General features: G+C 50.4%; 4 long non-coding RNA genes across 6 annotated transcripts in view; 3 read left to right on the forward strand and 1 right to left on the reverse strand.

The window, feature by feature from the left end:
- Positions 1 to 21209, reverse strand: part of Gm51680 — a 45624-nt gene extending 24415 nt beyond the window's left edge. The window contains exon 1 of the long non-coding RNA XR_003948176.1: positions 21011 to 21209. This is a non-coding gene — a long non-coding RNA (predicted gene, 51680). The remainder of the gene's footprint in view (positions 1 to 21010) is intronic.
- Positions 974 to 3533, forward strand: LOC115487176. The gene is made up of 3 exons (XR_003948175.1): positions 974 to 1103; positions 2951 to 3065; positions 3238 to 3533. It is a non-coding gene; the product is annotated as an uncharacterized LOC115487176 (long non-coding RNA).
- On the forward strand, positions 4613 to 7341 carry Gm5122 (predicted gene 5122). Its single transcript, NR_040767.1, has 3 exons — positions 4613 to 5182; positions 5926 to 6134; positions 6484 to 7341. It is a non-coding gene; the product is annotated as a predicted gene 5122 (long non-coding RNA).
- Gm33699 overlaps positions 19775 to 27147 on the forward strand; it is a 24693-nt gene continuing 17320 nt past the window's right edge. For all 3 annotated transcript variants that reach the window (XR_001779190.2, XR_003948173.1, XR_003948174.1), the window contains exon 1: positions 19775 to 20390. This is a non-coding gene — a long non-coding RNA (predicted gene, 33699). The remainder of the gene's footprint in view (positions 20391 to 27147) is intronic.

The following is a 27147-nucleotide window of genomic DNA, read 5'->3' on the forward strand; positions in this document are numbered from 1 at the left end:
TCTCCACTAAAATACCAGTGATATTCTTCACAGAATTAGGCAGCAGTGAGACACTGGAAGGAGGACACCAAGAGATCCTGAGCAGTCGGAGCACGGCTGGGGATCACACCACCAGACTTCAAACTATACTACAGAGCCATAGGCACCAAACCAGCGTGGCACTGACATCAGAACAAAGACATACAGACCAGTAGAATGGACCAGACGATCCAGAAATACACCCACATAGCTGCACTACCTCCAGCTCAATGAAGGTTCCAGAAATACATGTTGGAGAAAACATAGCCTCTTCAGCAAATTATGCTGGAAAAACTTGATGTCCACAGGTCAAGGAATGAGACGAGATCTCCACGTCCCACCCATACAAAGATATCTACAGAACACAGATCCTTGACTTCAGTGTGAGACCGGAGACTTAAAAGCGCCAGAGGAACCAGGGGTGGAGCGGGGGTGGGGTCGATTCAAGATGCTGACACAGGGGGCGCTCTCCTGAGCAGGATCCAGCTGTTCAGGAAGTAGCAGGGAGAACAGCTGAGGGCATCAAATTAAAAAGCTTCCGCATGGCTAAAGAAACAGTCTAGTGAAAAGACTCCTCCCAAGTGGGGGAGAATCTTTACCAGTTATTCATTTAACAGAGAATTAATATCTAGACTATGTAAAGAACTGACATGTAGATCGGAGGCAGCCTGCCATCCTCGAGAGCGAACTAGACACAGGTTTTTCTTGAGCCAGCTCATCCGTTCCTTCCCCCCAGCTGGGTGATTCAACAAACTCTTCTGCCCTCCCCCGCACCGCGGTTTGGCTGCTTCTGACTGGCAAGCCTGGTCCTTCCTTCTTGAAAGCCAGCTTTCTCTGCATGGGCCTTCTAACCACAAAGCCAGCAGGCAGCTGGAACAGCCTGCTATTTGAGGTTTGGCTAGGTCTACACTGTTCCACTGTAAGGCTCCCCACAACCAAGGCATTGGTACCGCCTAGCCCGGGCCAGGGTGTGAGTGACTGCCTGGGTGGGCGGGTCCATCTCGCTGTAGGATCTGCAGAGCTTCAGCCACACAGCCTTTCCACCTGTGGCAGCTGCAGCCAAGACCCACTGATTGAGCCCAACGGTAGCTTTCCAAGCTTGCTCCAAACTTCTTCCAATGGGATGGAACCTATGGGCAGGGCAAGAGATACTCCGGGAGGGTCCACTGAGACAGAGGCCCGAAAGAGCCTAGACAAACACTCTGTAGCGCAGACATACTTCATTAACAGTGCGCTTGATTTCCAGGGGACCTGGGGTCAAATGCTGGCTTTGTCTCTTACCAATTCTGCCTCTTATGTCCTGAGAGCCTTTTCTTTAAATCTGGAAACTTATTACAGTTATTATAATGGGTTTATTGCAAGGTTTGCTCAAAGGACTGTAAGGCAGGCAGGGACGTTGGTTGCCCCTGTGAAGGTTAAGTTATCGAAAGCAGGGCTTGTGGCCAGATGGTGTATATTAGAACGTAAGGCTGTGTAGGAATGGAGAGCTACAGAGGGGCTTTGGGTGGTTTCCTCCCAGCTCTTAGGAAGGCAAGAGGGGCTGGGACCCAACAGCTCACCCTGCCCAGCCATGTCACTCCTAGGGAGACCTGCCCCCCCAAACTTGCCCCACCCAAAGGTGCTAAGGTCCCTGTAGTCTCCTCCCTCCTGCCTGGTAAGATGGGAAATAAACCTCCCTTTAATCCTATACTTAAAGTGCAGGAGTCTGCTCCCCAGCGAGACAATGAAATTAATCTGCCACTAATTTTCTGTTTGCCAACCCTGGGTTGCTCCAGCTCAGCTCCTCCGACTGTCTTGAGTCCTGGGAAACAAAGACTTAATCTGGCCTCTGGCCTCGTTGATTCTAAGCTGTCATAAACGGAATCCCATTGCTATCCTGCCCAACTGGTCTGGGGAAGGAGAACAGAAGGAGGCCTCTCCCCAGAGGCCACGAATTCTAGGACTAACCCCTGGCCTCTCCCAGCTCTCTGGGTGTAAGTGGATTAGGGGCTCCGTGTTCTTGTTGGCGTGTCTTGAGTTGCCGAGTACAAGGTGAAAGATGACTAACAGGTCTCTTCCTTGGGAACTGGGTGGCAGGGGAGGCCCTGGAGGTAGAACACCAAGTTCTTTTGGGTCCCCTTTCTCTGAAGTGCATGGGGCGGAGTCATGACCTGCCACCTTCTAACCTCTGTTCTCAGAACTGAAGGTCCTAACCATGCTGGCTTCTGCTCTTTCTAGAGCATGGTGGGATCTAGCTGAGTGAGTCCCCTTTCTTTACCATCCTTTCTCCTGCATTAGACAAGGCCTCCCTCAGTGTCCTCACCACAGACAGCTCACAGTTTCCATAGCATGGGTTGGCAAAGACTAATTGAGTCACTTGAAGCCATAGGAGTATGAGACCCTGGGCTAGGGGGAGCTACCTGGGAGAATGCTAACCTTGCAAACTTTGCAAGCATAAGGACCTGAGTTGGGTCCCCCAGAATCCAAGTTAAAATAAATCAGGGCACAGTGTGGGGTAAGCACATGTAAGCCCAGAGATGGGGAAGCAGAGGAGGGAGAGCCCTGGCCTGGTCTTTCTGGAGCACCTCTGACCTGCATGGGGAGGTCCAGACTAGTGAGAGACTGTTTCTAAAACACAAGGTGCGTAGGACCTGAGGAATGACAAGCTGAAGCTGTTTATGGGCCTGTACATGCACATGCACTGGTTAGCACAAACACATGCACACACATGTGCACACACATATGCACGTAGACACAGACATGCACACACATACATACACATGCACACAAGCACACTCAAATACACACATGCACGCACATGTACATACACACACACACACACACACACACACACACACACACACACACACAAAGTACGTGATATAAAGTAGATACTCAGTAAATAGGAACCCCTGTCCCTGATTCTGGGATACCAACCCCACCCTTTTCACAGAAAGAAGACCACTCTTCTGTGACCTCGGGGCTCCTTCAGGGGAAGGTCCTCCTCCACAGAACCCTCTCATTCCAGAGCTTCCTGGAGCCAAGGAACAGAATCCCACGGAGGGAAGGTACGTCTTCTCCCTGCCAGAGAAGGAATCAGAGCTACGGTGGTGATGTCATCCTGGGCCGTCAGGAGGATTAGTTGGGATTACTCTCATTAAGGGCTTAGCGTGGGGCATCGCCCGGAGTACATGGTCAGTAAATGTTTTATAATGTGTGGTTTCTACGGTTCATTGTTAGCAAAGGCGTGGATCGTTTATCCTGGCCCCTGCCTTTGAACTCTACAAAGGCAGACCTCTGGAGCCCACCTGCCACGTGGGAGCAAGGACTATGTAGCAGCGAAGACTAAACAAATGAGTGAGGCATGCCAGTCCAGAGCACAGGCCGGTCTCACGACCCCACCCAGCATGGTGTCCCTGCAAGCTACCTCTTGGGTCCTCTCTGGGAGTCAGCTCACATGCCTGGCATGCCAGCCTCACTGTATGTCTGTCCCAGTGAACATGATCACATCTCTCCCAGAGTTCCAGTGTCTCCCTCCGAGCCTAACTTAGAGTATCATGAGGTGGGGGTGGAGGTGAGGGTGAGGGTGAGGTTGGGGTTGGGGGTTGGGGGTTGGGATTGGGGGTAGGTATACCTTGAAACCATCTGTTCCAGCCTTCTGTTTAAGCTTGAGGAGATTGACGAGCAGAGAGGCTGTCCACCTGGCTGGTCTATGGTCACACGGCATGTAGGAGGCAGAGTTGGAATTGGCTAGGAAGCCTCTTAATTCTTTACTACAAGGATCTCCCTAACCTTGTCCCCAGAGCCACCACAGTTAGGGCACACTTGTCAAACTGAGTGCCGGGTACTGTGCTGGCTTTTGTGATGTTGGTTCAGTCATTCCTCTCCACACACATGCAAGGAGATGACACGATGTCCCCATTTCACAGACGAAAACACCCAATGTAGATCACAAGGCCAGGAGAAAGCTGGGGTACAACTCTGTATGTATCTGACTCTATGATCAGTGCCCTTTCTAGCCTTCTCTGGAGGGACAAGTCACAGCTGGGCCCAGCCCTGAGCGTGTAGGATGGATGGAGACTGCCGGCTCTGCATGAGTGGTCTCTCCCGGCTGTGGGCCGACCTTGAGGACCATGGTGACAAATTCCCTGAGGCCTGACTAGAGAGACTTTTCCTTCCTTGTCCCGAGGCCGGTCAGCCTGCACAGGTAGATCCTACCCCTGCCAGACCTGTAGGGCAGCAGAGACCAGGCCCTGCAGCAGTCGGTCGTGAGCCTCTGGCTGGTGGTGTCAGGAAAGGAAGAGGCAGGAAGTGGTCTGTGGGAGCAGAGACCAGGCCTCTGCTGTGCCGTGTGGCTCCGTCTGAGGTTTCTGCCTGGGAACCTGACTCATGTGGACACAGCAAGCTCCCTCATGATGTCCCCAGGGGGCCAATTAGAGTAATTACAGGCCAGTGTGGAGGCCAGGATGTGTTTAAAGGGGAGAATGAATAGGCTGCCTCGGGGCTCTGTGGTTTCTTCAGGCCAGTGGGCAGAGAGCGTGGGGAGAATGGGTGTGCTCAGGCTCTCTGGGCTGAACCGCCCAAGGAAACTGCGGACTGCCTGTGAACTCGGCCCGTTTACAGTCTCTCCACTTTATTCTGACTTGTAGGTGAACTCCAAGAGCCCCTGGCTTCTGCAGGCCCTATGACCAGCACTAAGAATTAGATGGCTGTCAACTGTCACTTGTTCCCAGGGGAGTACATGGTCAAGGTTGTAAAATGGTGGGAGGGATGCTCAGGTCAAAATGGAAAACACCTCTCAGGTATGTCCTGAGGGTATTGTGTGCCCCTGAGTTCCCCATCATCCCTCCCGTGTGTCAATTTCTTCCGGGGTTAACTCCTAAGCCACCTGCTATGCCCAAGGGATATGCGATCTCTTTTCCGGATTATTCTGGAGGGGCACGGGGCTTCGTGGACACCCTTGTTTCTTCTATCTCTCCCTGCTGTCCTGTCTGCCTCCTTTCAGATCCCTGGAGAACCTAACAGAACCAAAGGGACCTTACTGTCCAAACAGCAGCATTTTGGAGCAATCTCGGAAGCTTGGCCAGAGAACAGGGAGTGAGGAGGCTCAGCTCTCTTACCACTTTTCCAGGCTGTGGGGTTCCTGTGCTCGACGTGTGTGGTGAAGGAAGTGGTTCTCCATGAGGCAAGTTCCATTATCCCTGAGTGAGCTTATCCATCCTATTTATTTTTAATTTGCATTTATTTTTATTTAGGTGTGTGTGTGTTACGGTAGAGTGCAGTGTGTCATAGCATGTGTGTGGCAGTCAAAGGACAATTTCTGGGAGTTAATTCTCTTCACAGTGTGGGTCCTGGAGGTGGAATCTGGTTCTTCAGACTCGGTGGCAAGGAGACTTTACCTGCTGAACCATCTTGCTGGCCCCTTTATTCCGTTTATTGAGGGCTGGGAAATGAAATGGCTTGTCCAGCACGCTTTCCCAGACATAGATACTCATACAAGGACACAGATGCCATACACAGGCTCACACAATCAGACACAGACACACAGACACACACACAAACGCTGACATACACATAGACATACAGATGCAGGCACACACACACACACACACACACACACACACACACACACACAAAAGCCATAAGATGGCAGAATTAGAAGCAGAACTGAGGTTTATGGCCCTGCACTCCTGCCTCTTCACCTTCCAGACCTCTGAGCATCTGATAGCAGGGCTGAAATAGACTATTCCAGCCTTGAGCTTGTGTGTGTGTGTGTGTGTGTGTGTGTGTAAGGCAGACCCCTACAGGCCCTTGTGAATGGGGCTTGCTTCTATGCAGGTAAGCAAGAGAGATCAGAGGGGGATCCAGAGTCCCTCTTGGCTGGAAACTGTCTCACAAGAGCATCAGCAGGTGTCTCTGACGTGCCAGGGACAGAGTGCCCACCGGCCCCTTGGAGCTTACGGCTCTAGGAGGAAAGCAGGACAGGCAGAAGAGCTGCAGACAGACGTCAAGTGATGAGCCGAGAAGCTACTCTCTGAACGTCTTCCTGTATGAGAGCAAAGCATCATGGACAGATCCTTTGGAGATGAACACTCAGAGGAGCCAACTCACCAAGTGGAGACTGGGACACATTCCTGGTGCTGCTCCAGGCTCCTCTTCTCCTTCCGCTTCTGATCCTGACCGGTTTGTCAACCACTGAGTGAGAGTAGAAACCGAGCTGTCTGTCTTCCAAGAGACAGGGATGTCTTGGGGTGCAGCTGGAGGGAGGGCCCTGGGTCCCCAGCTGTCCACAGTGGATTTCAGCCTCCACTGGGACCTTTGCCTACAGAAGGCTGGAAGGTGGACCCTTCCTGGTTGGCATCTGATTGGCTGGAAGGGAAGGGCTTCTCTCTGGCTGCTGGTGGTGATGGAGGGATGGTGGCTGGGTGTCCTAGGGACCCTGAGTGAGTGAAGATGAATCCAGCTGTTTCCTTCTGCTCCTTCTAGTTGTAGTCAGAAGACAATGGTGTGAGAGCACACAAGGAGAGAGGTCGGACTGAGGCGAGAAGACATGAGCTTCAAGAGAGCAGCATTTGAAGACAGAACCTCAACCAACTCTACTGCAGACTGTATCCAGAACACATTACCACACCCATCAAGATGCTCTCTGGGCAAGCGGCTCTCCCTCACACTCACATCCTGCCTGCCCTCCTTAGGCATCTGGGGTGCCCCAATCTCAGTTCTCTCTGCTCTCATCAGAATCATCCACAAGAAAAGACACACCAGCAGGCTATCTCCCGTGCAAGCCTGCAGTGGCTCCCATCTTCCCGAAGTCTGGGCCTCCCTCTTCATTCCCCTCCTCTTTGTCTTCTATGTCACCGACTGGACTTCAGGTCACTCTAGGAACCCCTATATACCATTCTCTCCTCTCCCAGTGCTACCTAGTTTAGGGTTGCCAGATAAAATAGGGGTGAACTTTTGGGCCTAAATTTTAGATAGAAGATAAAGCCTTCCTTAGAATGTGTGTGTTCCAAGTGTCATGTTCATGGTTTTTCTGAAGTTCAAATGCAAGTGCATACCTTGCCCCGGTCCTTACTAAAATCTCATGCCCAGTCTACCCCTTCACACCCATGCATCCCTGAGCTCAGGAGTCTGCTCTTTACATGCTGTTGGGAGCAACGGTGGAGAGCTCTTCTAAAGGGATTTAATTTTAAATATGTTTGTTTATTTAAATAAGATATTGAATTTTGCATAGATGTATTTATTTTAAATACATTTTTCAGTACTGGAGATTGACCCTAGAGCCTCACACTTTAGCAAATTCTCTCATATTGGTATTCTCCCTCCTTTCCTCACTCCTCCTCCATTAAAAAAAAAAAAACTATGAAATAATTCACTTGTTGTACATGGGCTGTCCTGGAGACCACATTCTGGTGCCTTCCCTGCCCTCTCATGACCCAGACTCTAAGGGTTTTAGGGCAGGTGGGGAGAGACAGTGTCCTAAGTAAGGAATCTGGGTTCAGTGGCAGCATCTGGGGGGGTTGACTAGTGAGACCCGGCTGTCTAGGTTTGTAAGGTCACTTGACCTGGAATGTGAGGAGGCGGGGCACCATCCTGAGGTCTCTGCTGGCCAAATGAGTGCCAATCCTCTGGACCTCACAGGCCCACTTGGTGGGGCATGCAATTTGAGGTTATGGTCACTAGGGGTCAGGCTTGCACGTCAGTGGCTAAACTGATTTTTTTTTTTTTTGCAATCCTGGGGCCTCCAGGCTGAACAAGAGAGACAGTGGAGTGTTTTCCTGTGGATTCTGTGACCTGCAGATCCAGAGAGTGGCTGGTTCTTCTCTATCTTCGCATGTTCCTTTTTCCCTTCTGGAAGGTTCATCTCCAGCCCTTTACTTCAGATGAGCTTGTGGAAGAAATTGGGTAGGTGATTGGTACCTGGCAGAGACTCTGGGTTGGGTTTGGGAAGAGACTTGGGTCTTAGTTTCAAGCCTGCCTCGGTGAATATCCTTAGTAGGTCAGGTGACCTCCTGTACCTTCACGCATGGAATGGGTGTGTCGAACAGCGTGGAGATATGTGAGGCTTCTGGAGCTCAGAATGGCCGGCAGGCAGGGTGACTTCTGTAGGGGCAGCCCAGCCCTTGTCAGACTGCTCCATGGTGCGAACAGGCATGGGATAGGAAGACTGGAGAAGAGCACATGACGGGAGTTGCCATGAGAATCATTATCTGGTCTTTTAGCTGTGGGTGTGCGGGTGTGGGTTTTGGAAGAGAGGGCATAACACAGAGAGCAGGCTTCACTGGCTTGGGGTCGCGTCTCCAGTGGGATGGCTCAGTGCCTGTGGGCAGGTAAGAGCTAGCTCTCCTGAATGAAGAACACCAGTGCAGGTGTGCTCCTAAGTCAGGCCAAAGCACACATGCTGTTGGACTGCTGGGGTTTCTGGGGTAGCTCAGTGCATTCCCTGGGTGGCTGCTGCGCCCTGGGAATTCTTCTCTGTGGGCATAGCTGCCGTTAGGGCAGGGTAGTGAGCACCACGACCCCACAGTGCTCAGCTCAGGTACGAGAAGAGCACTCAGAGAGCGCTCAGCATAAGCTCAGGGTTGTCTAGCCTCCTACAAGACACTGTGCCAAATAGCCAATTAGTGTTTTAAAAAGTGTTCAACATCCCTCGTTACCAGGGAAAGGCAAGTTAAAACTACTTTAGGAGTACTTGCTGTTCTGGTAGAGGACCTGGGCTCAGTTCCCAGCACCCAGACGGCAGTTCACAATGGAGTACAGCTCCAGTTTCAGGGGATCCAACGCCCTCTTCTGGCCTCCACGGGCACTGCACCCATGTGGTACATATACATCCATGCAGGCAAAATACTCATACAAACAAACAAACAAACAAAAAAAAATCTTGAAAGAAAAAAGCCCTTCTTTGAGACACCTGCTCACATCAGTCAGAAGGGATACCATTAAGAAATCTGACCCCAAAGGTTGGAGAGGAAGGGAAGGGTCCTTCATTACTCTTGGCAGGAGTGCAAGTCAGCACAACCATTGTGCAAACCAGTTTGGAGTTTTCTCAAAAAACAAAAAAAAACCCCAGACATTAAAAATAAAACAATCATGTGTCCTGGCTCTAGCATTCCTAGACTCCAAAGCACTCCATATCCTACCACAGAGACATTTGCACACTCGTGTGCATGCCTATGTGCATACCATTGCTATGTTCACAATAACAGGGAAACGTGACCAGCCTATGCGTCCATCAACCGATGAGTGGATAATGGGGATCTGGCACATATACATGATGAAATAGTATGCAGTGGTGAAGAAAAATGATGTCACAGAATTTTCAGGAAAATGGATGGATCTGGGAAGTATAACGCTAAACAATGCTAAACCCAAACTTAGACAGAAAACACATTTTCCTTCATATGTGAACATATGCACAGGCATTCGCATGGGTAAAATCTAAAAGTCTAGAGAGACGGCCAAGAGAAGTAATATTAGGTAATGAGAAAGGACGGGGGTCAGGACACTTGGCGCTTGAAAGGGGAAAGAGATCAGAGGCAGCCACAAGGGAGGAAGAGGAACTGCTAGTGTGGTTGGGAGGGGAAGGGACTCACACTTTGTTAGAAGATATCCTACTGGCTTCTAACACATTATGCGCTAATTTAAAAACAGAATCATGTGTAGCCACATGCTGGCTGCCCAGGGAGAGAGCTCCATTCTGCTGGGGCCCTTTACCCAAGAGCTTTTTCCTTCTTCACCCAATGTATCTTTCTAGGTAGAAGATACACACTCCTCAGCAGGGTTGCTTTTGAAAGCCCAAGCCTGGGATGGGGGTGTGTAGGGGGTGGGGGGGTGGGGGGAGACTGTGGAGCTTTGCCCCTGCAGCTCCGATACAGCCCCAGCCCCACCTTTCCCTGCATTGTAGCCAGGTTTTTTTTTTTTTCCATTTGAAGAACGACTTCTCACCCACAGTTGCATCAATCTGTCCACAGACAAAGTGAATCATGTCGCAAGCTCTGGTTCTGGCCTGTGCCCTATGCTCTGGTGATGGGCTGGCTGGGCCAGGCCTCTAGTAGGGGAACTGTTTTGACTTGGACCTAGCAGAGGGAAGCAAAGGCCAGGAGAGGGATGCCAGGGGTTGGGGAGTAGTTATGAGATCCTGTTGAAGTCACCAGACAGAGGCCAGTGACCTGTGTTGGGATTACCCCAGTGAACTTTCTGGCTTGCTCATCCTACAGCCCTACAGCTAGCACAGCAGAAAAAAAAAAAAAAAAAAAAAAAAAGGAGCAAACCACTGGATTTACTTTGCTGTGCTGAGGGGATGGGCAGGCTTGGCCGCGTTGCTTCTCTTTTCTCTATTTGGGACTCTGAGTTTCAGTTCTCCTTTAGATGACACACAGTGGCCGTGGCCTGAGGGCTCCCAATCACAAGGGTAGTTTCTTCTCACTTTCTGCTTCAGAAACACAGCCTAGGTTTGGAGCCACACACACACAGGGGAAAGTCTGTCTGCGGGTGTCTGATGGCCCTTCCTGAAGGCAGAACCAAGTGTCCTTCTGCTCCAGAGACAGGAAGGTGAATCTGTCCATGTGTGTCTGTGTATGTGTGCAGGCACAGGCACTGCTAGTGTGGTGTGTACACGTGTGTGGAGAGATATGTCTCTGCTCTCAGGGAACTGGGACCCCATCTCTGTTGGGTCATTCACGGGTACCATCTCAGCATGACATCCACCATAAATCGGCACTGGGACCCAGGGTTGCATGGATAGCCATAGACTGGGCATCTAGGCAATGTCTCTAAGGCCGGCAAGGGTGGAATCTGAGTGGGAAGAGGGATGGGGTGGAGGGAGCAGCAGGTGCCAGAGGGTGCAGAGAACCATGTGGGGAATGACGAATTCAATGTAACTGTAACACGGTCAGGGGCTTGGGTCCGAAGACACTTAGGATGGTAAAGCAAAAGTACTTGATGGTGAAAATAACTGCAATGAATTGGTGCTTGGTCAAGGACTCGGGTTCAGTTCCAACACTGTGGTGGTTTGAATAGGAATGGCCTCTATGGACTCATGTGTTTGAGTGCTTGGTCATAGGGAGTGTCACTATCAGGAAGCGTGGCCTTGTTGGGGTAGGTGTGAGCTTTTGTAGAAAGTATGTTCCTGTGGAGATGAGCTTTGAGGGCTTATATGCTCACACTATGCTGTGTGGCACATAGTCTCTCCTTGCTGCCTGCAGCACCGTGTCTGCCTGCACACTGCCATGCTTCCCACCATGACGATAATGGACTAAACCTCTGAAACTCTAAGCCAGCCCCAATTCCGGAGTCTTCCTTTACAAGACTTGCTGTGGCCATGGTGTCTCTTCACAGCAATGAAACACTAAGACAAGCACCCACCATTATCCATAACCCCAGTCTCAGGGGATCCGAAGACTGCTTCTGGCTTCTAGGGGCACTAGCCACAGCCATGGTGCATATGCATACATGCAGACAAACATTCATACACGCACAATAAAATAAACCTCAAAATAATTTTTAAAAAGTCTAAGATGATGGTGACAACAATGATAATGACAATGATGGTGACGATGATAATGATGGTGACAATGGTGGTGATGAAGATGATAATGACGATGATGGTGATGATGATTGATAGTGATAGTGACAATGATGGTGACGATGATAATGATGGTGACAATGGTGGTGATGAAGATGATAATGACCACGATGGTGATGATGATTGATAGTGATAGTGACAATGATGGTGATGATGATAATGATGGTGACAATGGTGGTGATAATGACAATGACAATCATGGTGACACAGGGTTCTGGGGCGCATATAGTCTCATAGGAAAGAGTGCTGTGGTTAACTGGTGATGCCTCTATGGGCATTGGAACTAGAAGCCTGTATATCACACGTTCTGATTTTGCTTTAGAATTTGAGGCCATGGGGTAATTTTAAACAGGAGAGCAGAGCTTGGATCACAGGTTCAAGGCAGCACGGTATCATGACCAACATCCTAGAGTCAATAAGTAGAAATGGTATGGACAGAATCAAGAGATGGGCTGATAAAGAGCTCGATAGCGAGCAAACACTGACTCCTCGTCTGGCCAGAGGAAGAATATCTCCAGCAGGCTCGCCAGTGTTCTTTCTTCTTGCTGCCTCTTGCTTTCATAGCTTCATAACCGTGCCTGTCACCACTCCATCCGTGTCTGCGAACCATCTCAGCTGATGTTGTTCAGGGACACCCAGAAGAGGAGGGCAACTCATAGGTATTCCACAAACCTTTCTGAGATGTGAGGTCCTTCCTCTTTCGGGGGTAAAGCTACTATAGAGAGTGTCTGTAGACAGATGACTGGGCTCAGGGTGGGACACTGCGGCAGAATGTCCAAGAGACACAGTGAGGAGGCTCTGCCCCTCGTGCTCACGAGGACTGAGGCCGAGGGGGCAGTCACTCACCAGAAGGGGGAACTCAGACGGGCTCTGCAATTAAGTGCTCAGCCTATTGTGAGTGGCTTCCATTGATTCTGCTTGCAACCCATTCTTCACAATGAGTCACCTATCTCAAAACAAATGGGAGGAGGAACTGCAGTTTCCCAAGTGCCTGGGAGGTGAAACGCACGGGTGTTAGCAAAGGCGAGGGATGAGAATATTTCTTTGTAATGTGACTTGATGTGTGTGCCCACATGTGTTTGTGGATACATGCATCCATGCATTCATGTAGGGGCTGCAGGGGTGTCTTCTATCACTCTCCCTCTCAGTCTCTCAAGGCAAGGTCTCTTACTGAACCTGGAGCTTTGCTGGCAACTAGCAAGTTGCGAGCCATCCTCCTGTCTCTGCCCTTCACAAATGGGCACGGGTGAACGTGCTTCACTCTTTAGGTGGGTACCAGGAGCTTGAACCCGGGTCCTCATGTTTATACAGCAAACACTCACCTGGCCATCTCCTCAGTCTGATGACATTTTTGATGAAGATGGCTTCCAGCTTGGCTAGTCTTCCAGAACAATTCTTGCTGAAGCATCTCTCTGGGCCACTGGCTTTATGAGTACCTCGCTCTCCAACTTCCTCAATCTTGTGTGGAGAATCTACCTCTTCATCTTTAACATCCTCTGAGCTCGAGAACACGTGGCTTGCCTAGCTTCTTTCCGATTGCCTCTCTGGCTCCTTAGCGATGTCCTCTTCCTCTTTTACTTGGCCCTGGCCTTTGGGAGTTCCTCGGAGTATAGATCCTTCTTTCTCAACAGAGTCTACCTGCTCCTTGGCCTTCAGCTAACCCTTTGACATAGATGATGGCCCACCTTCCTCTAAGCCCCATGTCTGTCTGAGCCCTGTGTCTGCTTAACATCTGAGTAACGTCTCAGTGTCACCTCAGATACACTACACTGAAAACCAAAGCTGTAACCTTCTTCCTCCAGCATTCTGAATCTCACTGTGGTCTCACAATCCACAAAGCCAAGAGCGAATCGAGAAGCTTTCTTTCCCCAGGAACTTCCATGTTAAGTACTAAGTCCCATTGATGTAGCTTTAGTCTTTCTCTTGTGGTGCTTGCCTCCTCCTGATTGCTTTATGGTCTTTGGATGAGATTCCAGGGCATTCACACTCTACCCACTCATGTTATACTGTAGTTAAAAGGATCCACTCACAGTGGACTGTAACGGTATACACCTTCCCCACAAACCACTCCAGTGATCATCACAACTTGTAAGAAGTTGATAGAACCCTTGGTCAGGCCTCAGGCTACATCCTTAATTCATTCTTCTCCTAATACAATGTTTCACAGATAGTAAGTTCAGTCTCTTCTCCCTCTCTCTGTCTCCTCTGTCTGTCTGTCTGTCTGGGGTTGAATATGTCTATAGTTTGAATGAATTAATATAGCACATGAGAAATTGTCAATCAGTCAATTAGTTTGGATCTTAAGAAGCAGCTAGGACAGCTGGAATGGATTTTCTGGATACTGAGGATGGTGTAGGACCCCTAAGCAGAGATGGTGGCAGCCAGTGTAGGACCATTTTTGAGTTCTAAGCAGGAGGGTCATTTGCTGTCACCTCCATTAGGACCAAACAGTCTGAGCTGCCAGTCAACAGCATCCTGCATACTTGGGGCTTTAGGGTGCTATGTATGCGCCCCCCCCCCTTGGGCTGGTGTCAACAGAGTAGATGTGCTGTATTAAGGCGTCTGGGGATGGGATGTGGCAGAAGTGGGGAGAAGAGCTGGTGGTTGGAGGAGAGAGGTGTCCTTTTCATAGTTACCCTTCTCTTATCCGGAGAGCTGCCTGTGCCAGGTCAGGAGCTACGCAGGATCAGTGCAGGGAAATCTCTCCTAGGAGTCAGGGCTGAGTCAGGTTCTGAGAGTGTCACCGCTGGCCATGAGTCTTTCTTTTTTTCTTTGTGGCTTTGAAGTTCAGGGATGGAAAGCTCTGTGTCCACAGTGGGAAAACTTCATGGGAACGGGGACTTCATTTGAGATTGTAAGCCTCTCTAGGGAGGGCCAGGCTTCTCTGGCCTCTAGGCATTCAGCATCCTTACCCACGTCTTCCAGTAGGTCCATGTGCTGAAGAGAAGCGGGGACCTGAGTGAATGGATGTCTCAGGTTTCATTCTCTTAACCGGGAAGAAGCCACTTCCTTCATCTCTGTTTTCTGTGTGAAGAAATCAAAGCTTGGGGAGTTCAAGGGTTCCCCAAGTTGTGAGGGCGGGACTTGATGCTTTACCTGATTGATCCCCAAATCCAGCCCTATTCTCCCTCCCAGCACTTAACCTCTGCAGGCCAAGAAGCCCTGGGGAGAAGAAAGTTCTGACTCTTTGAGAGTCTCACTCAAAACAGGGCTGTGAATACATAGGCTTCTCATCAAGTGTAAGTGGAAGGAAGGGAAAGAAAACTGATGCCCAGCAAGGCTGGAAGCTGTGCTCAGCCCTGTTCTAAAGGACAGGGGAAAGGAACAGCCTTAAGGAGCCTAGTAACTGAGGACCCCTGGGGAAGACACAAGGCTTAGCACAGAAATGATTGTCAGGGCCCACCTTCACTGTCCCTGCTTTCCACCTTGTCTCCTGCCAGGTGGGGGCTCCTTCCTTGCCTCCACTCCAGAAGCCGAGAGGTCAAGGATCTGGGGGGATGATATACAGATTACTCTGTGGGGATGGAGAATGGGTGATAATAGACAAGAGACCTGCAGAGAGATGGCTACATGGCTGCATCTTCAGAATGGAGAGAGGGAGGAGGGAGGGGGGAGGGAGAAGAGAGAGAGCGTGGGGGGATCGATAGATAGATAGATAGATAGATAGATAGATAATAGATAGATAGATAGATAGATAGATAGACAGACAGACAGATAGATAGACAGATAGATGGATGGATGGATGGATGGATGGATGGATGGATGGATAGATGATAGATAGATAGATAGATAGATAGATAGATGATAGATAGATAGATAGATGGATGGATAGATGATAGATAGATAGATAGATAGATAGATAGATAGATAGATAGATAGATAAACAGGTAGATAGATAGATAGATGATAGATAGATAGATAGATAGATAGATAGACAGGTAGATAGATAGATAGATAGATAGATAGATAGATAGATAGATAGATAGACAGGTAGATAGATAGATAGATAGATAGATAGATAGATAGATAGATAGATAGATAGATGGATGGATGGATGGATGGATGGATGGATGGATGGATGGATGGATAGATAGATAGATAGATAATCAGTGTGTACATTGTCCCCTTTTGATCTTGCTTTTCCCAAACATGTTGGGATATATTCAGCTGGCTTCCTACCCTTCATAGACACTAGGAGATGCCTGTTACTCTCCATGCCTTGGGCTTGTACGTCTGCATCCTTAGCTGGTGCTTCCCCAAGGCAGTGTAAGCCCTCAGGTATCATCATCCTGGGTGAGGCAAGTGCTAGAACTGGGTTTCACTCACTAGCCTGTGCTTTCCCTGAAGGCTGGTTCTTATTAGTATTCCATTCTCTCAGGCATGGAATGGGCCTCCAGGATCTGGGTTGATTGTGGGCACTCTCCTGGCTTCTCTGTCTAGGTGCTGAGTGCCTGACTCAGCCATTTTGAGCACTGCCTCTGGCCCTGGGACCACCTAGGGCCCACAGCACCATCCTGAGACCAGATAAACTAAGACCTCAGGCTAGCTAGAAGCCTGCTGGGCCCTCGGGTCAATGGCTAGCTGACGTGGGCAGGGAATGGGAAGAGACATTAGGCTAAGCAGAGGAATAGAGATTGAGTTTCCTGAGGAGCCCCCAGATTCCTTTCTACCAGCCCTAAACCTCTGCCCAGGAGCCCTGGCTACTGGAAGTGGGGTGATATTAAATATTTATGAATTAGTGCAATTCAGAGTGTTTTCTGAGCCATAAGTTTTCATGATGTGTGTCTGGAAGGGAGGCGGCCCCGCTAGTGCCTGCTGGGGCATTAATCCGACTTGCCGTTCCTCAGCAATGTGCTGTTATAAATTATTTTGTCCTGGATGTGGGAAGGCTGAGGGATGTCGGGTCAGGCATTAGGAGAGTGGTTCTCCGCAGTGGCAGTGCCGTGGGCTGTGTGCCTGTGGAGGAGACTGCACAGGGGACAGATGTTTGGGGGGTTGGGGAGGGGGAAGCTCCAGCCTGGAGCTGACAAGAAAGATTCACAAAACCTTGTGAGAAGAGTCAGAGTCATTAAATCCTCATTGATAATGATTTCCCAAGTGGATGCTTGTAGATATACTGGGGTCCTAGCAACCTGAGGAGGGAAGCAAGCGCGGTTGCTATTGGACGTCCTTGGGAGCTGACTGTGGGTCTGATTGGCTCCATCTCTAAGCTGGTCTTACAGCGCTGTTAAGAGGTGGTACTGGGTGAAGAGGTTTGCTTCTGAGGGCCAGATCTCTGCAGGGCAGTGTGGTCTGGTGGGCGGAGGATAGCTGGTGAAGGAGTCCACCCTCCCTGCTCCTTGGTAACCCAGAATGCAAAATAGGAAGGAGGTTGAGCATCTCATTCCCGTGAGGTCACTCAGTTCCCTCTAGGCTTGCAGTGCCTCAGCTGCAACACAGGGTTTAGAAATCAGACCAGGCTGTGACGCTCTGAGGATGGTGTCTGGTTGGAAGCTCTCAGGGATCCCACGATACTATCCTATCCCTGCCATTCCCTGAGGCATTTTATGGCAAAGGAATAGGAGGGCCAGTATTGAAGTCTTGGTGCCCATCATAGTACAGGGTTCCAGCAACTTCCTTAGCCTATGCAGGGTCAGATCTGGATCTTCTCTTTGCTGTCAAGGTTGGGGAGGATCAACAGTGGCCCAAGAGTCAAGTGAGCAGCCTAGCCCCAGACACGGAAAGTCATGGCATAAGGAATTAGGCCCAGTTGCCATGGAGGGAGATGCAGGAGGGGGAAGATGAGAAAGGAGAGGCAGATTAGTGGAGAAGGTTTTCTTCATGGCAAGCAGACAGTAGCCTTTCCCAAGATGGTCTTACTAGGAAGAGGAGGAGGGAGGAGGGAGGAGGAGGAGGGAGGAGGGAGGAGGGAGGAGGGACTCATTTCCAACTCAGTGTCCTCATCTCCTTGAAGTTTCACCCAGTAGGATATTGCCCTTTGGACTAACTAGACAAACTAGAGATGAGACAGAGTCAGGTTGGGGTTGTGCCGTGGGGGAAGGATTCGGAGCCCCCCTGACCAGCTCAGCAGGAAGAAGAGAAGACAGAAGGACAACTGTCTGACCAGAGATGGTGGCCAAGCAGAATTCTATAGCTGGCTTGAAGGGGACATGGAGACTACACAAAGGGATGCCTTGCAAGTGCGGGGTTGGGAGGGAAGAGGAAGTGGGTGGTTTTCAGAGCCACTTAGGGCTGACCCCGGCCAGGTATTGGGTCCTTTCTGGAGCAGCAGAGGCCTGGTGAAAAGAGGGCCAAAGACTGAGAGCTGTAGAAGCCAAAAGCTGTTCATTTGCTATGCAGCCATAGCCTGGTCACTCTGCCCCTCTGAGTGGGATTTATAGATCTATAAACTCACACCCCCATTCCTGAGACTACCCAAGTCACCAACCGACCCTTCAGAGTACCCTTGCCATAGAATGAGGTGACTGTCCTTACAGTGTGTTTTATTAGGAGGCCCCTGACTCAGGGCTATTGGAATCCTGTCCCTCTTGTTCACAGTTTACTGAGCAACCAAGACCTGACTCTACCTACCTCTGTTTTTTTTTTTTTAAACAAAAAACCAAAAACCACCAAGGCCAGTTCTTTTCTATTGAGGTAAGCCATTCTCCAACAGTCTTTGGCTGTTAAGGCCCCCACAAGAATGGCCACCAAATTAACTGCATCGATTGGTTAGTACAGGCTTCCCAACCCGACAGCTCCTAGCATCCCACCTTACTGTCCTTAGGGCCTTGCTCTTATTGTTCCCCCTGCCCACTAAATTCTACCATCCCTCAGATCTCTTAGGCCATCAATCCCTCCTTATAAGCATTACCACAATTTAACAAGATGACCAGTTTGTCCAATTCATCTTCAGTCATCCACCTCCCAAGCTTAAATGCTATCTCTGGTTATGCTAGTGGGTGAGACAGAGACCGCATAAGCTTTAATCATTCCCCAAAGCACATTCACAGAGTGCCAAGGCATGGGATAAGGTCAGTATTAGGGAGATGAGCATTGGTATCAGACAGAGCAGGGACCCAGCCCCAAGACCAAGCCGTCCCCTCACAGAGCTATCCAATCCTGCAACAAGCCCACCTATGCTAGCATTTGGGTCCCCATCATACAGACAGCAGTCACCAGCTCTTAGTTACCCTTTCCATGAGCCCTGGCCTGGATCTGAGGACTCCCTGTACAGAACCTTGTTTGAGTCCAGTATCTAGAGCATAGATTCTCAGAGGGACAATATGCCCGGGTCTCACATAACACCCCCATACCCCATTCTCTGGCTGCCTGTGGGAACAGACCTACTTGAGGGGAATGGTATATGGTTTCGCTTTTATGCTTTTATAGTTTTCAAACAAGAATACAAAAAATGAGGAAAATTGAAACCACCCAGGGAAACAGCAGGGGTTCATTTGTCAGCAGCCTGATGCGTTTACTGGGCATTAGCATGAAGGGCCTGTCCTATTTATTTTTTTAAGGCACTGCCTTATGAATCCATTGGGTAGCTTGGTGGCAAGATGCAACCCATTATCAAGAAAATAGCTGAACAGTGCCCTGTCATCCTTGCCCGGTCAGCCTGCCACTCACGACTTCTGAAATCACTTGTTTTCTGGCCAGCGTGAGCCAACTGGAGCTGTGGTTCTTCGCGTTGCTCTCCAAGACCCAATGCCAAGTGCATTTGAGATACTTCAACAATCGCCTGGGCATGGCTGTGTGCCGCCGATGCGTGTTTGCTGTAATTACACAGCCTCCGAAGGAGGAGCACAAAAGACTTGTTGATTTTGGATGGACTCAGGCCCCTAAGAGATGAGAACTGACCTGGGCTCCTGGCATAGAGTTGTGGGCAGGCAGGCAGGCCCGCTGCCCTGGTGAGGACGTGACCAGCTGGAGCAAACCTTGAACCTGGGCCATGTCCGCCAGAACTTGCCCGGTTGCCCAGCTCTCTTGGCTCTCCTGCCAGCTGACTGAAGAGCCGGTTTGCTTTTGGAGAATAACCGGAGAGAACGCGGAACTGGATCCTATAAAAAGCAGCTCCCTCCTTCCTCCAGCCAACTAGTCCCTGAATGATAATCATCTCCGAAATTGGCCAACCTCCCTCCTTCCAGACCCCCCCCCCCCCGCGCGCGCTCCTCCTCCCCTTCCGTCCCCTCCCTCTCAAATGGCTAAACAGGCTCATTGTCACTCTAGTCTTTGTAGGGTTCCCGAAAGGACTTTCCTGGTGACTAGGAGCTTCCGCCCATCTGAACTTCACTTCCTGTTTGCCTCAGACCTGCGATAGTGGGCTGCTACAATGTGCTAGAGAGTGAGGCAGCTGGGTGGGGGGTGGGCGTGGGTGGCAGGGACCAGTGGGACTGGGCGTGGTCACAGTTCAGGTCCTGTGAGGTGGACAAATTAATTCTCCTTGAGGGATTCTCTTTCTATTGCCATTTTGAGATTTGAGGGACATTGTTTGCAGGCAGGGTCACACACGTACTCTGTCTTTCTAGGGAAGGCTGTTTGCTGCTCAGAGCTGACTATTTGATGGAATGAGGTGTCAATCCCACAGCCCCACCCACCCAGCCTTTCCAGCCCTAACACCTCCCAGAGAGCCCGAGGCCCTGGCACCTACTTTTATGGATAGCACAGAACACAAATTGAAAACCATGAGCTATGATCTTGAAGAGCTCTGCCAGCCTTAGGTTAGGAGAAGACTCCAAGCCTGCCGAGATACAAATGCTGAGGCTGTCGCTGACAATCTCAGCGGACCTGACTCCTGCCCAGAGATGGAGGATAAATCCAGCGAAAGAAGGTAAGATGGAGGCCCACGGTACCAACAACAAGAATGATTTTACTCGCGCTGAAGTTTCTTGAGCACCTGGCAGGCCGCCACGAATGTACTTAGGCGGAAAATCACCAGGAAAAAATGATATAATCTGACAGATTTTTCACAGGCTTAAATATTCATGAATTAAAGGAATTGGCAGAATTTTCTACATTATTAGCTTTCATCATGGCTGCAGGAGCAGTTGGTACGCTGGCTGCTCTTCAAGATCCATTAATCTCGTCCATCACGAGAGCAGCCATTTTAAAATTAGCCGTGTTTCCCTGAGTGATGGTGTCGGGGGAGATGAGGAGACTGGAAGGCCATTCCAGTAGCCCCTTCCCGTGTGAGAATCAGCCGGGGAAACAGCTCCTCATTGGGAAGCGTCAGCATCGCCCCAGAGCACAGGGCTGAGAAAGCCCAGGCATGGACTGGGGCTCTCAGGCCTTTGAAGCTTTCCCGAGGGCAGAAGCATCTGTCCCTGACCTTGACCCTGAGCCCTAGGCTGAGGACACACAGCGGCTAACTGGCTCTCTAGGAAACAGAGACCAAGAGACCCAGATAGGGATTCTGGGTGAGAAAGGCCATTATGACCAACAGCACAGTACCTCTACCAGATGACACTCCGGGTTCAGGACTCAGGACAGGCAGGCCATGATGCTCACTGTCTGTGGAGTGAAATGAGTGCTTTGGGCAGGATCCGTGCTGGACACACACCCTCTCATTGTACCTCTCATTGTAACAGACAGACTGTAACACTCACACATGCAGGCAAGCACACACACACACGCACACGCACGCACGCGCACACACACTATTCAGGGAAGAGGTCACGGGTTACGTCAGCTGTTCCTGATCCCACAGCAATGAGGATCAGGCCAGAACTCTCATCCAGTCATTGTATCCCCAGAGATAGTGTGTTAATCATCAGCCATGGCCCCAGGAAGGGGCGTTCGTATAAACATATCCAGAATATCCCAGGAAAAGGCTTCTTTCAAAGCAGGAGGCAGTGACAGGCTACATGATCCTTATGGAAACTTAAGGGCTGTCTTCACCCTTCCCTCCCTCCTATCAACACCATGTCCCCACCTCCCTCCTTCTCCCTCTTCCTTCCTCCCCACTCTTCCTTCCTTCTCCCTCCTTCCTCCTCCAGTTCTCTCTCCCCATCCCTCCCTCCCTCTTTCCTTTCACCCCTTCTTTGTTTTAAGATACAGCTTTTATAACTTCTCATATATGGTGATCAGAAGACAGGATGACTGCCATGGACAAACTCCTTAGACACTCCTAATTTCCAGAGCAGAGGCATGCTAACCACACCATGCCTTGCCACCTAGGACCATATGCAGAAGCACCAGGCCAGACAGGAGGCAGGGGGAATGAGGCGGATATGGGCAAGAGCTTTTCTCTGGGACGGGGGTGGGGACAGATGGACTGTGGAAAGGGTTAGGAGAGCAGCCCTGGATTGAGAGGTTAGGGTAATTTCAGTAGACTCTTAGAAGGCTGATCCCCTAGGTGTGCTCTGCTCTGGTACCTGGCCCTGGGACTGGATGAGGGATAATGGCCCTGAGCATGACAACCTAACCTAGGCCTAGTGACCACAGCTTCAGAGGCAGGAAAATAAAGACATGGAGAAGCCAGGCGTGGTGGCGCACGCCTTTAATCCCAGCACTCAGGAGGCAGAGGCAGGCAGATTTCTGAGTTTGAGGCCAGCCTGGTCTACAAAGTGAGTTCCAGGACAGCCAGGGCTACAACAGAGAAACCCTGTCTAGAAAAACCAAAAATAAAAAATAAGAAATAATAAAAAAAAAGACATGGAGAATGTAGTCCCTCCCATTTCCCCATCCACCTTCCTGTCTAGCTATGTAGTGAACACCTATTTATTTTGTTTTGTTTTGTCGGCCACGGACAACCTTAACATCCAGAAGGGATGGGGTTGGTCATGTCCCACCTACCCTGGCAGGGCTGCTTGAAGGATGCAGGGGCCGCCGCCCCTGTCCAGCTTCCTTTCTGGGTCCCAGAATGAATATCTGTGGTTGAGGAGTGATGTCTGTCTACAGACAGATTGAGTGGGGAAGCTGGTGTTTGGGTAGCTTTTCTCACGTTTATCATCGACAATAACCGTGATTACTCATCATAATAATTAATAATTATTTACACTTGTGTGGTGCTTATTTGTGGAGTGTCTACGCCACTGCCAAGCACTTTATAACAGCTTATACATGCAGCCAAAGTTTGCTGAGCCCTACTGGAGACCAGTTACCGCTGTGCTCAGCACCGTCTGAGCATTGCTATGCCCCCGCCATACATCCCAGTGAAACCACAATGCAAACTCCCGTTTACAGATGAGGAAGCTGAGGCTCAGGAAGGTTAAGGAATTTATCTGAGGCCACACTGAGTTGGTGAAAGGAGTGGACGTCTCAGTTCAGTTTCCTCCATCATCCAGCCTGACCCTGGACCCCTGAGTCCACGGAGAGTGAAGGAGAAGGTTCAGGGAGGAGGCAGAAGGCATAGGTGTTGAAACAGTGTAGGAGTTCCCTGGGCAGAACTGGGCCTTGCTTGCACCTTACAGCAGCCAGCCCTGTGCCCTGGCCAGCAATGAGCATTGAAAGAATAACATTTCAGGACCAAAGTCTTGGGAAATTTGGGAATTCAGGCATGATCCTGAAACCTCAAATCCAGCACTGGAGCCTCCAACAAACCCATTACAATGACAAGACAAGCAGTTCCCTAAACTTGGTTTCTTACGAGGTGTGATTTCCTCCTGAACTCACTGGTTGGGTTGAACCCTCAACCACCTTCTTGCTCCCATACTTTGTGCACAGCCTGTCACGTACTCTTAGGATGCCTTAGATTTCATATACTGATGCTTAGAATTTTGTAACAATAAAATGTTGTACATTTTATTGATATTAATGCTGGACTCGGGGTTCTGATAGAGGAGGTAGGCACGTGATGGTCTTCCTGCCCCATCATTTCAATGCCCATGAGAAGACTTCCCAAAGGCCAGACAGTTTCCCTCCAGCCCGACCAGAAAGGGTGGTGGATAGTTAGCCCATGTCCTGTGCAAGGTTTCTGAAGCTCACTCCCTTCTACTGCGTGGCCTTGGTGAGAAATGGATGGATGAGCAATGGAAGGTAGCAAACCAGAGATGTACATCCGTCCATAGGGGCAGCTCAGCACCAGCCCTCACCCCAAAGCAGAAGGCTGCTCCAGCATCTAAGTACCTGCTGCGTTGCCTGTTACCATTAGGCACGAACCCTAAAGGCCAGGCTCTAGGACCGAGGGGGTGAGGAGTCAGATATAGAGCCTCCTCTCGACTGCTCATAGCACCCTGAGACATACCCTACACACCACACACCTGACCAGCCCCTCAGATCACCAGGTCCCCATTGCATCTTTACTTCTCTCACACCTACTGCCTGCCCCCACCCCCAACTCGCCTTCAACCTCTTCCTCTCACCCCAAGTCAATGAATTTCCACGTGAGCTCCTTTCCCTACCACATCCTGAGCTATGGGGCAGGGCCATCCAGAGTCCACCTTGGCAAGGTTCCTGGCTCTCTTCCAGGAGGAGAGAGTATGTGCAGGGTGAGCAGAAGCTGAAGGGTGGAGGTGTAGGACATCAGGCACACACACGTGTGTCCCCAGGCTGTGTGACTGACAGCTGGGAGCAGGTAGACCCCTGGGAAGATAACAAACACACGTGGGAAGGAGTATCGAGTGATGGACGGTCACAAACAGTTTGGCTCCTGTCTGACTGGGCTCTGTGAGACTCTGGGGTGGAGGGGACTTTTTTACCCACAGCCTCCTCCCAGGTTCTGTCCTTGACTTACTCCCTAGAGCAGAAGGCCCTGGGCCTGTGTGAAGGGCCACCAAGCCCCAACTTGCTCATCTCTGCTGGGCGCTAAGGTAATGGACAATCCTAAACCAACCGTAGCTCAGAGGAGCCCTGCCTCAATGTCTTGTGTCCCACAGCCTGCTGGGCAGAGTGTCTCCTCACAACACTCAGGGAGGGCCTAGGTAGTTGGTAGTCTGTGATGTGAAGCTAGTGGACATTTGTCTGCTGGCTCTGTCCTGTATGGTCCCCTGGTAGAAATGACCATCCTTACCAGAGGGAAGCAGTACTCCAGGGAGCACAGTGGCTGAGGGTCACAAACTCCCTTGACCTTCAGGTAGGAGTGTCAGTGGGGACAGTGACCCCATCCCTGGTTTTCAACTCTCTGGCAAGTATTCTTTCTCCTCCCCTGTCTCTGTCTATTTCTGTCTCTGTCTTTCTGTTTGTCTCTCTCTGTCTTTCACATACATACACACACACACACACACACACACACACACACACATCCTTTGCTTCTCTCTGTGTGTCTATTTCTCTATTCCTCTATTGCACTGTGTGTGTGTGTGTGTGTGTGTGTGTGTGTGTGTGTGTTTTCCCGTACCTGCGGAAGCCAGGAGAAACCTCTGGTATTGTTTTTCAGGTACAGTCCACCTCATTTTTTTGAGCCAGGCTTCCTCACTAACCTGGGGCTATCCAAATAGGCCAGGCTGATTACCTCGAACACAGAGAGGAAACCATGTCCAGCTTTCTTTATGTGGGTTCTGGGTATAGAACTCAGGTCTGACGCTTGCAAAGCAAGCACTTTACCAGCCCAGCCATCTCCCCACCTCCTGACACATCCTTCTGACCTCTAACCCTTTATTTTCTGTTACCTTTGTCAGTATCCATCTCACACTTAATGATAATGTAGCCCCACCCCCCAGGCCTATGCATCCTCCTAGCTGCTCTCTGGACCCATGAAGCCCCTTATCCCAGCTCTGTGAGGACACAGAGACCATAAAGGGAGTCTACCTCACTCCCGGTCTTTCAGCTCATGGGCTCTGCTGCCACCAGATCTTTAGACAGATAAGGCAGCAACCAACTGGCCTGCTTTGCAATGCAGGGGTGGAGCTATCAAAGCTGTGATCTTCTAGTCCCTCCTCTTGATAATCATGAGGCCATAACCCAGCTCTGGAAATCTTCCTACCACAGGGGCCCCTCTGGGTGGAAGGAAGCGAAGGCCAGTCTCTTTCTTTCTGGAAACTGTGCGGCCCTTTCTGCTCCAGAACCACTAGTCCTCCCAACAGAAATGTTACATGAAAAGTAAAGACGTCTGGGCAGCTGACCATGCATGGGTATTGCAGAACCCAGGACTCAGTTGCCCTATATGTAAAATGGGGACAATAATGCCACTGCAATGGTTTTTATAAAGTTTAAAGAAGTAGGGTGTGTGTGACCCAGCCTGCTAATGGCAAGTCACGAAACAGAGCCAGAGCAGGGAATTTGCCCTGCTTCTCTAGCTGGACACCGTCCCTGGGTGGTCAGAGCCACCCAGCTCCGCAGCTCCATCTGAATTCCTGATGTAGCGTCTAACCTGCTGTGAGCCACAGCTCTCTCCATCCCTCACCCCTCTGTTTTGACTGAACCCATTACTTTCAGGACAGAGTCCTCCATCGTCTCCAGCTCAGGGGCCCTTCACAGCTTCATAGATTTCCTCTCGTGGGGAGAGCCATCCATCAGGAAAGCTGGCAGGCAGGAACATGAAGCACACAGCATTCCCTCCCAGGGACAGTGGGCAGACTGCCCCAGGAAAGGGGCACGTGTGAGAGGGTATGATCCCTGCCAGGCCCCTCACAGTGCCTGTCACCACATCAGTGCACTTCTGGGTACCCCCTTTTGTCTTGTGGGTCCAACATTGTTATTAGAACACAGCTCAGCTGCAGATTTCCCAGCATCCTACAGTTCCCGGGCCCTTGCTCTGGCTGCGCCCCCTGGGTGGTAGAGTGCCCACACACACTGGGGAAGGTCAGCTTTGCTCAGAGATCCTCCAGGATTGCAGTGTGTTTGAGCCTGTAGGTGGGAGTGGTTCCTGACTCTGATCAAAGGCAGGGAGAGTGGCTGCAGAGAGGGACCCCAGCTGAGTCTGGGGTAAGCTAGTCTGGGTGCCACTCGGGGCCTAAAGATGAGACTAAGGGATCAGGAGATTGGTGAACAGCCTACAGAGCCCACCATGGCTGCTGAACACCGAGCTTAGGAAGGTCAGACTAAAAGAAGAGTGTGGAGGCTGGCTCTGAAGCCACATTGCCTGGCTCTAATCTTCTCCCTATCTGGGGAAAGGAGAGAACCTACCCCCTCAAGTTGCCCTCTCAGTTCCAAACATGTGCCATGACATGAAGGCAACACCACCCTTCCAAACATACATACATACATACATACATACATACATACATACATACATACCCATACATACATTTAAAAATACATTTTTTAAATTAAAAGTACATGAGAGTCTATTGTCTTCTCAGAATCACCGTCTCCATTCAGCTAGGAAGTGTGAAACTGAGCAAAAAGAACAGATTCAGTGTGGAGGGACAAACCAGGCAGCCAACAGGAGACCTATAGAGGCAGCCTGTGCAACAGAGGGCTCACAGGCTCCTGTGCCTCCTATCAGCCTAGCCCAGGAGGGCTGATTCTCAAGCCCCCTGGTCACAGAAAATGCAGAGCTGGGCAGGAGCTCCTGGCTGAGTGGGAAGGGAGGGGACAGATAGAAAGCCTTCCCGCATGAGCTGCCCTCCACATGATTAGTTCCTGACAGCACCTTTTCATTAAACTGTCTCTTTCTGCCGGCTCTGGTCCCTAGGGTAATGAAGGCCTTGACTCCCTTCATTGCTGTCTGCCTGTCTTCCAAGCGGCTGCCTCTGTGCTTCTCCGAG

This window comes from Mus musculus, chromosome 9 (assembly GCF_000001635.26).
Source record: "Mus musculus strain C57BL/6J chromosome 9, GRCm38.p6 C57BL/6J".
Taxonomy (NCBI): Eukaryota; Metazoa; Chordata; class Mammalia; order Rodentia; family Muridae; genus Mus; species Mus musculus.